Below are 12,266 nucleotides of genomic sequence, written 5' to 3'. Positions count from 1 at the left end.
ACTACTTCAATCCATAGAGAGTGACGAAGACGATAAACATGTGTAGGAGAAGCAGGTGTGAGAAAACCAGGAGGTTGGACCATATAGACTTCTTCTGGAAGTTCACTATTGAGAAATGCATTTTTGACATCTAACTGAAAGAGAGGCCATCTTTTGATTGCGACAATAGAAAAAAGAACTCGAATGGTGGTCATTTTGGCAACTGAAGTAAATGTCTCCTAATAATCAATCCCATAAGTCTGAGCATTGCCTTTTGCCACCAGACGGGCCTTATAACAAGCAATAGAACCATTAGGATTATACTTAAGGGTGAAAACCCAGCGACATTCCACAGCCTTTCTCCCAGGCAGAAGAGGAACAAGTTCCCAAGTCTGAGTCTTTTCAAGAGCAGTCAACTCATCAATCAAAGCAGCTTGCCACTCAAGATGGGCAATAGCATCTACAACAGTATTAGGAGGAGAAACAACGGAAATAGAAGCAAGAAAGCTTCGATAGGAGGGTGAGAGAGCATAATCAGATATGTAATTAGAAATAGGATAAGTACAAGAGCGCTTACCTTTGCGAGTAGCAATAGGATGATCATCATAAGGAACAATAGGAGTAGAGTTGGAGGCGAGGAAGCGCGTTCGTTTGGCATAGAAGTGATGGTCGTATTGCGTGGTTGCCAAGAGTAAACCTGCAAAGACGGAGGTGACAAGCTGACAGGGAGTGAATAAGGATGAACATGCATGGGAAGATGAAATAATAAGGGAGATGGATCATCATTAGGGAAATGTAGAGGAAACCACTCGGACTAATTATCAATTGACCCATTGTAGTATGAGATATGCTCAAAGAAGGAAACATCGCGAGAGATGAAATGCCTTCAAGAATGAGGATGATAACAGTGGTATCCTTTTTCGGTAGAGGAATAACCCAAAAAAATACATTTAACGGCCTTTGGGTCAAGTTTAGTACGAAGTTGGTCAAGAATTTGAACACAACAGACGCACCCAAACACACGTGGAGGAAGTGGAAACAAAGGACAATCCGGATGGAGCTTAAAGAAGGGCGTGGCAAATTGAAGAACCCGAGAGGGAGTCCGATTAATAATATAAACAGCAGTAAGAACTGCATCGGCCCAATAGGATTGTGGCATGTTCATGCTAATAGAGAGGGCGTGAGCTAACTTTAGAATATGACGATTTTTCCTTTCGGATCGACCATTTTGTTGAGGAGTCTTAACATTGGACATTTGATGCTCAATGCCAAACTCTAAGCAAAGTTTTAAAACCTCACTATAAGTGTACTCAGTACCATAATCATAACAAAATGTCTTGACGGTACGACCAAACTCGGTATGAACCATAGCAATAAATTGCTTGAAGATCCCATAGACTTTACTCTTGTATTTCATAAGATAGACCCAAGTAATGCGACTGTGGTCATTGATAAACAAGACAAAATAACAAAAACCTAGAATGGATGTAACGGGAGAATGACCCCACACATCATAGTGAATTAGGTCAAACATAGCAGGTGCAGTAGTATTCATACTAATAGGATAATGAGAACGCACATGTTTAGTTAATTGACAAGTTTCACATGAAAAATCAAGTAAATTGTTATTATGAAATAAATCGGGAAACATGTGTTTCAAATATCCAAAAGAAATATGACCTAAGTGTAAGTGCCAACGCATTACAAAAGTCTTTTTAGACTGACTATTACTAATACTACTAAGTTGAGAAACAGAATGAGTGCTAGGTGAATTGGGTGCATCCAAGATATACAAGCCATTCATTTCACATCCAGTGCCAATCGTCTTCTTCGACTCTAGATCCTGAAAGACACAATGAGAGGGATAAAAAGTTACACTGCAATTCAAATTTTTGGTAATGCTACTAACAGATATGAGATTAGTAGTAAGTTGAGAAACATGCAGTGTATTAGTTAAGGATAAAGAAGGTGTAACAGAAAATTGACCTTGACCAGCTATAAATGACAAAGAACCATCAGCAAGGCAAACCTTGCGATGATCAGAACAAACACTATAGGTTTGGAATAGGGAGGACGTACCGGTCATATTATCTGAGGCACCAGAATCAATAATCCATGGTGAGGAAATGGTGGAAACACTGTATGCAGATGCAAAGGTACCTGAGTGAGCGAAAGTAGAGACTAGCTGAGATGAAGCCTCCATCTAATTGAAGAATTTCCTGAACTTATTAAGCTCGGCTTGAGATAGAGATATTGAATCCTAAGAGGAGGTGGTAGCTGAAGGAAGTGTTAGATTAGTAGCCGGCTGAGAGACTACATGAGCTGAAAAACGTTGAGACTGTTGACGTTGCTGATTAGGATGCCCATGAAACGCATAACAACGGACTTTTACGTGACCCAACTTTCCACAATGATCACGCTTGTGTCGCTGACGTATACGCAAAGACACACTGGGAGGCTGTAGAGAAGGTAGGTGAGCAAGCATGGCGGAGTGGTCTCCTGAAGAATGAGGTAGGGCAGTTGTGTAACGACTTTTATCAGCCAATACATAAGAATACGCAGTCTGTAAGGAAGGAAACAGATCCATACCCAATAAGTGAACTCTCGCATATTCAAACTCATCCCGAAGATCGACTAGAAACTGAAAGACTCGATTCTTATCCAGAATCGACGCATATAATCCCTTATCAGAAGGGTCCTTCTACGCATAGGACGAGGAATAAAAAATCAACTCTTCCCATCGAGCACGTAGTTGTGATATGTATGTAGTGATTGAAGAGTTACCTTGAGAGAGGCAGGGAATCTCACGCTCCAAGTTAAAAATGCGGACATTGTTTTGACGTTGCAAGTAGATGCTCTTAGCGGAATCCCATATCTGTTTTGCTGTCGTGGAGAACATAAAACCTGTCGCAATATGTGGTTGCATAGATGTAACTAACCAAGAATGGACCATAGAATCATTAGCAAATCAGTTGGAGTAATTAGGGTCGGTCGATGCAGGTTGTTTGTCCATCCCTGTGAGGTAACCGATTTTTCCTTTTCCACCAATGAACATTTCAACTGATCTTGCCCAAAGAAGATAATTGGGACCATCTAATTTCACTGTGGTAATTTGAATGCTTGGAAAGTCGGTCGAATTAGAGGGAAGACCACCCGAGCTATTACTATTACCAGTGATTGAGGAAGAAGACACCTCGGAGGCCATCAAAGAGTAGATGTGCTTTGGTATGAAGAGAATTAAAAAAGAAATTGATCGCAGCACCCTAAAGGTGGCAATACACGATCGTAAGAGGAGTGGAAGATGATTAAATATTGTTGTAGGTGACTCGAATAGCCATCAAACCAATAGTGGTACACCAAGGAGTGGTTCTACCATTGTCGTAGGGCTCAACCAGGGGTCAAGTGGCTGTCACGTGCCCCAGAACTTCCCAAACAACAACTTGTTGTTGTGCCCTTCTAACAATGGACTAACAGCCAGAAAAAAATAGCAACTGTTGTTGTTACAACCTCCTAAACAGCACCTGTTATTGCCTGGCAGCCAAAAAAAAAATAACAACTATTGTTACAGCCTCCTAAACAGCACCTGCTGTTGCCTGGCAGTCAGAAAAAAATAACACTATTGTTGCTATAGCCTCCTAAACAACACCTACTATTGCCTGGCAGCCAGAAAAAAATAACAATTGTTGTTGTAGCCTCCTAAACAGCACATGCTATTGCCTAGCAGTCAGAAAAAAATAGCAACTGTTGCTACAACCTCATAAATAGCACCTGCTGTTGCCTGGCAACTAAAAAAAATAGCAACTGTTGCTACAGCCTCCTAAACAACACCTGCTGTTGCCTGACAGCCAGAAAAAAATAACAACTGTTGCTACAGCCTCTTAAACAGCACCTGCTGTTGCCTGGCAGTCAGAAAAAAATAGCAACTGTTTCTACAGTCTCCTAAACAGCACCTACTAGTGCCTAACAGCTAGAAAAAAATAGCAACTGTTGCTACAGCCTCCTAAACAGTACCTGTTGTTGCCTGGCAGCCAGAAAAAAATAGTACTGTTGTTGCTACAACCTCCTAAATAGCATATGTTGTTGCCACAGCCCAATAACCAACCAATAGCTTTTACCGCAGCCCACCAGACATTCACCTACTGTTGCTGATAGGTTTAAAAAGGAAGAAGACTATGAGATTACAGCAAGGAGGAAAGGATGGGAGAGAGGAAGGGGACGATGGAGCCTACCTCTGATACCAAGTGAAAAAATGATGGAAAGAAAAAGTTAATTCTTTCACTAACCCTAATTAGGCTTTAAAGTGAAATTACAAAGACTAATAAATGGAAAGGACAAAAGACTAAAATTCTAATAAAACATAATTATTCAACAAACTCAAATTGAACACTTCTAATTATAGTGAATTTAAAGCAAATTAGAAATTAACCAGTAATAGTACTCCTAACATAACTATGAAATAAAAATCTTACTAAAAGTCTAGCTAGGAATGGAGATATCTTCTATTAGGTCTAATTTCTTTGAAAAAACTCGTCATTGAGTTTTTCTTTAAGATTTTTTTTTTCTTGTTTTCCATTCATCTCTCGTTTTAATCCATTTCCAATGATATACGATCTTCAAACTTCAATTTAAGTGACCACAGTATATCATCAGGTAAATCCATCACATAAGCATTATCTTTTATCTTCTTCAAGATAAGAAGAGATCTAATTTTCTTCAATTTGGTCTTATTGTAAGTTTTGGCAAAGAAACGATCTTTACTAAGATAAACCATGATCAACTCTCATTTTTCATACCTCTTGAATTTTCTATCGATATCAATTTTTTACTTGTGAGTAGAAGTTTCAAGGTTATTTTTCAATTGCTCCTTTAATATGTTATACTCTTTCAAACTCATCTTATAATGGGACAGATTTGAAGACTTGCATCGAGCACCAAATCGATGTGGTGTTGTATATTCTCATGAGACAATGAATCCGATATTTCCGAAGGAAGAAAAAGAAAAAATTCATTAAGGAGAGACTGCACTTAATGAAAATTTGAGTAAAAGGGTCTCAGTTGGAAGGTTGCACTACTACCAAGAACACTTGGCTTGATTCCTTTAAGTCCTCATTGATTTTGGTAGAAACAAAGCATGTTTCATTCTCCTTTGTTAGTTGGGCAATTTTAGGCTTTGCATACAAAGGGTGTAGGATCACTTTGACACCATTATGCGTGAAAGAATAGGTATTGGCTTTGCCTCAGTAAGTGACATCATTATCATGAATCCAAGGCCTTCTCAAGAGAATGTGACATGCTTTCATTGGGACGACGTTACAAATAACATTATCCTTATATTACCCAATGCTAAAAGAAAGAGAGTATTGACTTGTGACATTCTTCTTGCACTCATCGTCTGCCCAACCTATAAAATTAAGTGTAGGGTGTCGCGTAGTGGATAGTTTAAGTGCATTGACCATGTGGCTTGAAATTATATTTTTCGAACTTCCACTATCTATACTTAATTGGTACAACTTACCTTGCACTTTGCATGTAGTCCGGAAAAAAAATATGTCGAGTTGAAGAATCAACCTATTGTACTAACAATAATACAATTGAGAGTTCACATTCTACAAACTTCTTGAATTGGGCTTTCAATTCAATTTTAGTGATGGATTCTCCTTCACCAGTCATGAATGTGGATAGTAATAAAAGCTCTGATACCACTTGACATAGCGGAAGCATGTAAATCAATAGATTCGATAGGTTGTGTTCAATGGAACACTTAATATCAATTTGAATCAATAGATTCAATTGATAAACAAACAATAACTTGAAAGAAAATAAAGCATAAAGCTAAAAAGTAATTAAGAGAGAAAAGATAATTGAAATGATTGATTATTAATTTTTAGATTTGGAGTTCTTTATGTAGATAATTCAATCATAACAACTTAGAATCCCAGTAAAATACCAAAAATTAACATTCTTAATTTATCTGTAATATAATACTAACTTTCTAATCTTACTAGAACTTAAATTGGACACTTCTAAGCACTTTTAATTATAACAAATTTAAAACAAATTAGAAACTAACAAGTAATAATACTCCTAACATAACTATGAAATAGAAATCTTACTAGAACTAGAAATATAAATTTTATTAAAATTCTAACCAGAAATGGAGATGTCTTACATCGGGTTGGGTTTCTTTTAGTAGTAAATCGATGAATAACAAATAAAAAGTTTCGAATGGAAGAAGGCGATTGTTAATGGATTGGGTCCGTATGAGGGTCGATTTGCTATCGATCTAACAAGGATTGGATTGGAGCCTTATCATATTGTGTTTTTATTAGACTCATTATTAAGATCTAGGTCTGATCCATTAACAATTGGATCAAATCCAGATCAGGCCAGTATGATATCGGATCAGATCCTTATCGAAATTCAAAAATCCAAACTCGAACTTATCTAAGTGGATCGGATTTCAGATCTTATCTGATCCATTGATAACCCTCAAGGAGACTTGAACTCAAGACCTTTCCCTTTTTGGAGGGAGGTCTTGGCCACTACACCCAACATTTGTTGGAGAGAGAGAGACAGACATAGAGATATACCATTTGAGAAACTTGGGGGATAGGATGTCCTTTTTTATTTTTATTAGGGGAGAGGATTTGACAAAATTTTGGGGGCAATGGGTGTTTCGTTATATAAGACGTGGCTTTGGACATAATAGATTTGAGGGTTGTTACCACAATTTGGATTCAAAACCAGCCTTCACCATGCCGTCACTAACCACTTACTTCACCTGCTTAGCAAGAAAGGTAGTACTACCATGTGTTCTCTTTGAAAATATATGATATTTCAGTTTTATTGGGCTACATTTTTTCCCCAAGTAACTGTGGGTTCCCCTTCTATCTATTTTAACTAATAGTTGGTATAATTTTAAAGAAAATATTTTCTCAAAAAAAAAAAACTTTTTGAGAAACCATCATAAGGAAAAAATGGATTTCCTCTTAAAATGTTTGCCAATTTTTGATTGCACCTAGGGACAATGATAAATGGATTTTCTCCCCGACCATTTTCCCAAATCTTGATCAACTTATGCAAAGACATTGTATATGGGGACAAAGACTTCAAAAAGAGACCAAAAAAAAAAAAAACTAAAACAGCTCTCCACGCATCAATATTACATGCTTAAGCCATCCATAGACAATAGAAGATCAACTTTTGTACGAGTCATCCACACACAATGACACGGTTGTGTCTACCTGAAAAAATAAAATAAAAAGGTACGACAACACTTATATTACACACACAATGCCATGATATTGTTTATACCCCTTTTTTTTTTTAACAAGCATAATAGTTTTACCAAAATCAAAGCAAACCAACAAGAGAGCACCTCTAAATTGGGCTAAGATACAAGAAAACAAATGAAACCATGGGATTTCGTTCCTCCGCAATAATGAATCCCATATGATAACAAAATCTTCAAAGAAAAATCCTTTAAATTCTCTTCGGAGATTTCCTCCCCCATCTAAAAAAAGAACTATGGATTTGCGGAAATAAAGAAGTTTACAGTTCAAATCACGCTCTCCTATAGCCTCTATGGATCTCCTCCTTCTTCTTCCCAATGTTTTTGGCCTTGTGCCACCCTTGCTTGATCATTTTCTTGAGGGCTTTAAACAATTGCTTCAAATCTTCTCCTCTGTCCTTGAGATTTCCCATTTTGTGGAAATTATTTAGTGTTACAGTTTGTAGGGTTGAAGTGAGTGAGAGAGAAATGAAGAGGGATGTTGATATATATAAGGTCATGTTGCTTAGCTTAGAAAACAAAGGAAGAGAGTAGATCCAAATGCCTATGCTTTTAAGGAAAGAGTGTAACTTTATAAAATGTTCCTTAACAGTCCATTTTAGACTGCTAATTTTACAAATGTGCCCAGATGTACTTTTTTATATAAAAAAAAAGGTTACTTTTGTAAATCTTTATTAAAGATTTGGGGTTATTTAGAATATAATTATTATTGCAACAAAAGCAAAACCAAAGGCTTAAGGGGGTTCTTAAAAATATATGTAGAGTAGGAAAGAACCGAAAGGTTTAAATGATTATGGATCTTTCATAGTTGTTCAAAAAGCTTGAAATTTGCTTTTACATCTTTTTGGGGGGACTTTGCAATATGGTTTCAAAACTAGTCCGAGATCGAGATGTATCGCCTAAGTTGGAAAACTCATCCGGTACAACTCGGGAGACGTCAAAACGAGTTTTAAAACCATGCTTTGCATTGGGTTTTTCACTTTTTTATTTTTTTTATTAAAAAAAAAAGAGGCTCAAATTGTTATGTCATTTGTGCTAAAAGGACTTGTGAATTTGGGAAACGTTTCACCCTTTTTTTTTTCCTTCTTTGTGACTCAAAAATTAAGCAATGGAGACTTCAAAGAAATGCATTGGTTTTCCATGGGCCGGGTTCAGAACCATCTTTTTGGATCCAATTAAAGATTAAATTGGTTAAAATAGGTTGTTATAATGGACTGGGCTGATATTGCCTAAAAAAATGCTAATGTTTATCAGGCCTAGAAACCAGCCAAAACCTAATAACTGGGAGAGTCTTTTCTCAGAAAAATCTAAATCCAAGATAGGCCCAATGGCATTTGGCCCATCAGAAGAACAACTGCTTACAATTTGAGATCGGCATGCTTAGTCCTAACAATCCGCATCTTATAAGGGCTCAATAAGGCTGCATCCTTAGACCAGGCCCGACCCTCTTTATAAATTAGACTTGGTTCGGTTTGGAAACAAAACCTCAGGTGGTTTTGGTTGGATAATTCAGACATGGATCGTGGATTTGGGATCAAATAAGGATACAATTTGATAATGTTCCATTGGATAATTATTTGATTGATTTGCACGATTCCTGTCTGATAGGGACCCGATTCAATTATGTGTAAAGAGGAAAAGCATCTATGATTCATGTTGTGCGGAAGCGTAACAAGAGTAAAGATAAGAAAGCAAAACGAATACACAAGATTTATGTAATTCGACAAATTGCCTACGTCCACGGAGGAGAGGGAGAAATAATTCACTATCAACAATAAAGATTACAGACTCTCTGTCCATAGCTGCAAGGAACCTCACAGAGTAAAAATAATAATAAAACTCTACCTGAAAATACAATATATATATATATATATATCCAAAAAAATTTGCCTCAGGGGCGCCCACTCCACATCGGGAAAGGTCCCTTCTGATACTGCCTTGCCTCTTGAAGTCCAAGCCCAAAGAGGATACTAGACATCTCATAACAGTTCCCATACACTTTGGTGTGCAATGTGAGGTCCAATCTTGAGGTCACTTTAGCATTATTTAAAATTATATTATATATTTTATTCAAATATGTTATACAAATTTATTTTCTTTATTTTTTTAATGTTGCAAGGTTTCCCACACCTTTTTGGGATGAGACTAGTCCCTATGATCGTAACACCTACGGAAATTTTCCAACCTATAACAAGATAAGTCATGAGACCACCTAGTTTCAAACACACAATTAGATAGACATAACCATATATCATATTTGGATCCAAATATTGAGATCCAATAAGGACCCACTCAAGAAGATCATCGATACCAAACTCGATTTGAATCTTATCATCAGATCATGTGGATCTTCGTACTAAAAAATAGCCTCTCTATCAGACAAGATCATTGGGCCCAAACCCGATTAGAATTTTATCGTTAGAACATCAAACCGTGTTGTGGACCTACGCACTAAAAAAATAGCCTCACAGACGCTTTCTAGCCATTGGATTTGCTCATAAGGTTGGAAACCCAAATTCTTCGTCGCATGAGTCTTGGATCATAATGAAAACACTCGGATCCAATGTCTAGAACCATCAAGCATGCTAAAATACTTGGTCAACCTATAATTGTATATAGTGTGTACTAAATACATACAAAAAAGGACTTAGCCGTCCAAAGAGGAAAGATTCTTATTAATTAATTTAGAGCTTTTATATTACCACTCCAACATATTATAGAGTCCGGCTCTCCCAAGGTCGTTCGTGGGAGAGAAGTATACGAATGAGATAGTTTACCGTTAGAGTTATCATTCGTGGGGAGGATTATTGCTACAAGTTAACCGTTAGAAGGAGAGTTTCTTTTGATTTGGATTGCAGGTGTGGTGAGCAAGTGACGTGGCACATGACGCTATTCAAATCTAATGGTTAGATGTCTCATTCGTAGATTTCTTTCTCACGAACGATCATGGGAGAGCCAGACTTTATACTATTTTTACAAAATAGAGGACATAAAAGTCTAAGAAATAAAATTGATGCTCTTGCAAGTTGTACCTTTCATTGAATAAAAACAGCCTATAAATAGGCATTATATCAAAAAGGAAATAACCAACAAATAAATCACTACATTAATCACTAACCTTACTTCCTATAATAAAGACACGTCTTTAACCAGTAAACAAAAACGTTCACCACTAACATTACTTCCTATAAACCAACAACAATAAGCCACATCTTTAACCAGTAAACAAAAGCATTAACCACTAACATTATTTCCTATAAACCATCAACAATAAGACACGTATTTAACTACTAAACAAGAGCATCAACCACTAACATTATTTTCTATAAACCAGACACATCTTTAACCACTAAACAAAAACATTAACCACTTGGTCAAACATAACAAACAAAATACATAATAAAATAATGATTCTCAACATCTTCCCTTAAAACTAATATCTTCCCTTAAAACTAATATCTGCAGAAATTAGTTTAGAGATAAATGAACTTCAACAATTTTTTTAATGCCTCCCTTAAATAACATCCTTCGAAGAGTAAACTCCAAGTATTCTTCGAAGCTTCTCAAACGCAGCTTGCTTAAGTGGTTTAGTCATAATATTAGCCATTTGATCTTCACTCTTATAGAACACCAAATCAATTTTACCATCATTGCAAAGATCACGCAAAAAATGATATATGACATCAATGTGCTTGCTCCTTCCATGTAGAATTGATTTTTTTGAAATCTTGATTATTGAGACATTATCACAATAGATTGTTGTTGCATCTAGTTGTTGAATCTAAAGTGTTTCAAGCAACCTTCTCAATCAGATAGCTTGACATGAACATGATGCTACTGCGACAAATTCAACTTCAGTAGTTGATAGAGTCATTATTTGTTGCTTCTTGGAAGACCATGTAATAGCTCCAGAATTAAACATGAACACAGCCTTGGAAGTACTCTTTCTATCATCAAGATCTCCAGCATAATCACTATCTGAGAACCCAATCAAGCTTGAATTCTTACCACTTTTGTACATAATTCCAAAATCTGCAGTACCTTTCAAGTAGTGAAAAATTCTTTTTGCAGCTAAGAGATGAACTTCAGTTGGATTCTCCATGTATCCGCTGATTAAACTTACAGCATGCATGATATCTGGTCTTGTTGCTGTCAAATATATAAGACTCCCAACAATTTGTTTGTAAAGAGTAGCATCTACCATTTTGCCTGCTCCATTCTTTATGAGTTTCAGACCAAGTTCAGTTGGAGTTGAAACTAAATTGCAATCCTTCATTTTAAACTTGTCTAAAATTTCTAGAGTATATTTCTTTTAAAAAATGAAAACACCAGCAGATGATTGCACTACCTCAATGCCAATAAAATAGTGCATTAATCCCAAATCTATCATATCAAATTCTTTCATCATAGACTTCTTAAAATCAGCAAGCATGGCTTTATCATTACTAGTATAAATGAGATCATCAACATATAAGCACACAATTAAAATCTTTTTATCAGCACCATATTTAGTGTAAAGTGTGTGTTCATATAGACATTTAATAAAACCTCCCTTAGTAAAATAAGCATCTATACGATTGTACCAAGCTCTTGGTGCTTGTTTTAGTCCATATAGTGCTTTCTTTAACCTGTATACCTGATTCTCATAGCCTTGGTTCATATATCTAGGGGTTAGGTCAACATAGACTTCTTCTTCCAACCCTCCATGCAAAAATGCCGACTTCGCATCTAACTAATAAATAAGACCATGAATTTTGAGCAGCCATGGAGAGTACCAATCGAATAGTGCACCTTGCTAATGGAGCAAATACTTCTTTGTAATCAATGTCAAATTCTTGCTTGTATCCTTTTGTGACGAGCCGAGCTTTGTACTTGTCAACTTCACCATTCTCGTTAGTTTTGTTTTGTAAATCCATTTAACACCTATGGATTTTTATCCTTTTGAAAGATTTGACAACTTCCAGGTGTTATTCTTTTCGATTGATCTGATTTCTTC

The 12,266-nt window shown here is 36.4% G+C and overlaps 1 pseudogene; it reads right to left on the bottom strand.

The window, feature by feature from the left end:
* Positions 1-11,078: 11,078 nt before the first annotated feature.
* Positions 11,079-11,546, bottom strand: LOC147381587 (secreted RxLR effector protein 161 pseudogene; annotated as a pseudogene).
* Between the last annotated feature and the right edge of the window lie 720 nt (positions 11,547-12,266).

This window comes from Akebia trifoliata, unplaced genomic scaffold (genome assembly GCF_017979445.1).
Source record: "Akebia trifoliata isolate Shusen 1 unplaced genomic scaffold, ASM1797944v1 Contig00341_ERROPOS679206+, whole genome shotgun sequence".
NCBI lineage: Eukaryota > Viridiplantae > Streptophyta > Magnoliopsida > Ranunculales > Lardizabalaceae > Akebia > Akebia trifoliata.
This window is presented reverse-complemented; position numbering and strand designations above follow the sequence as displayed.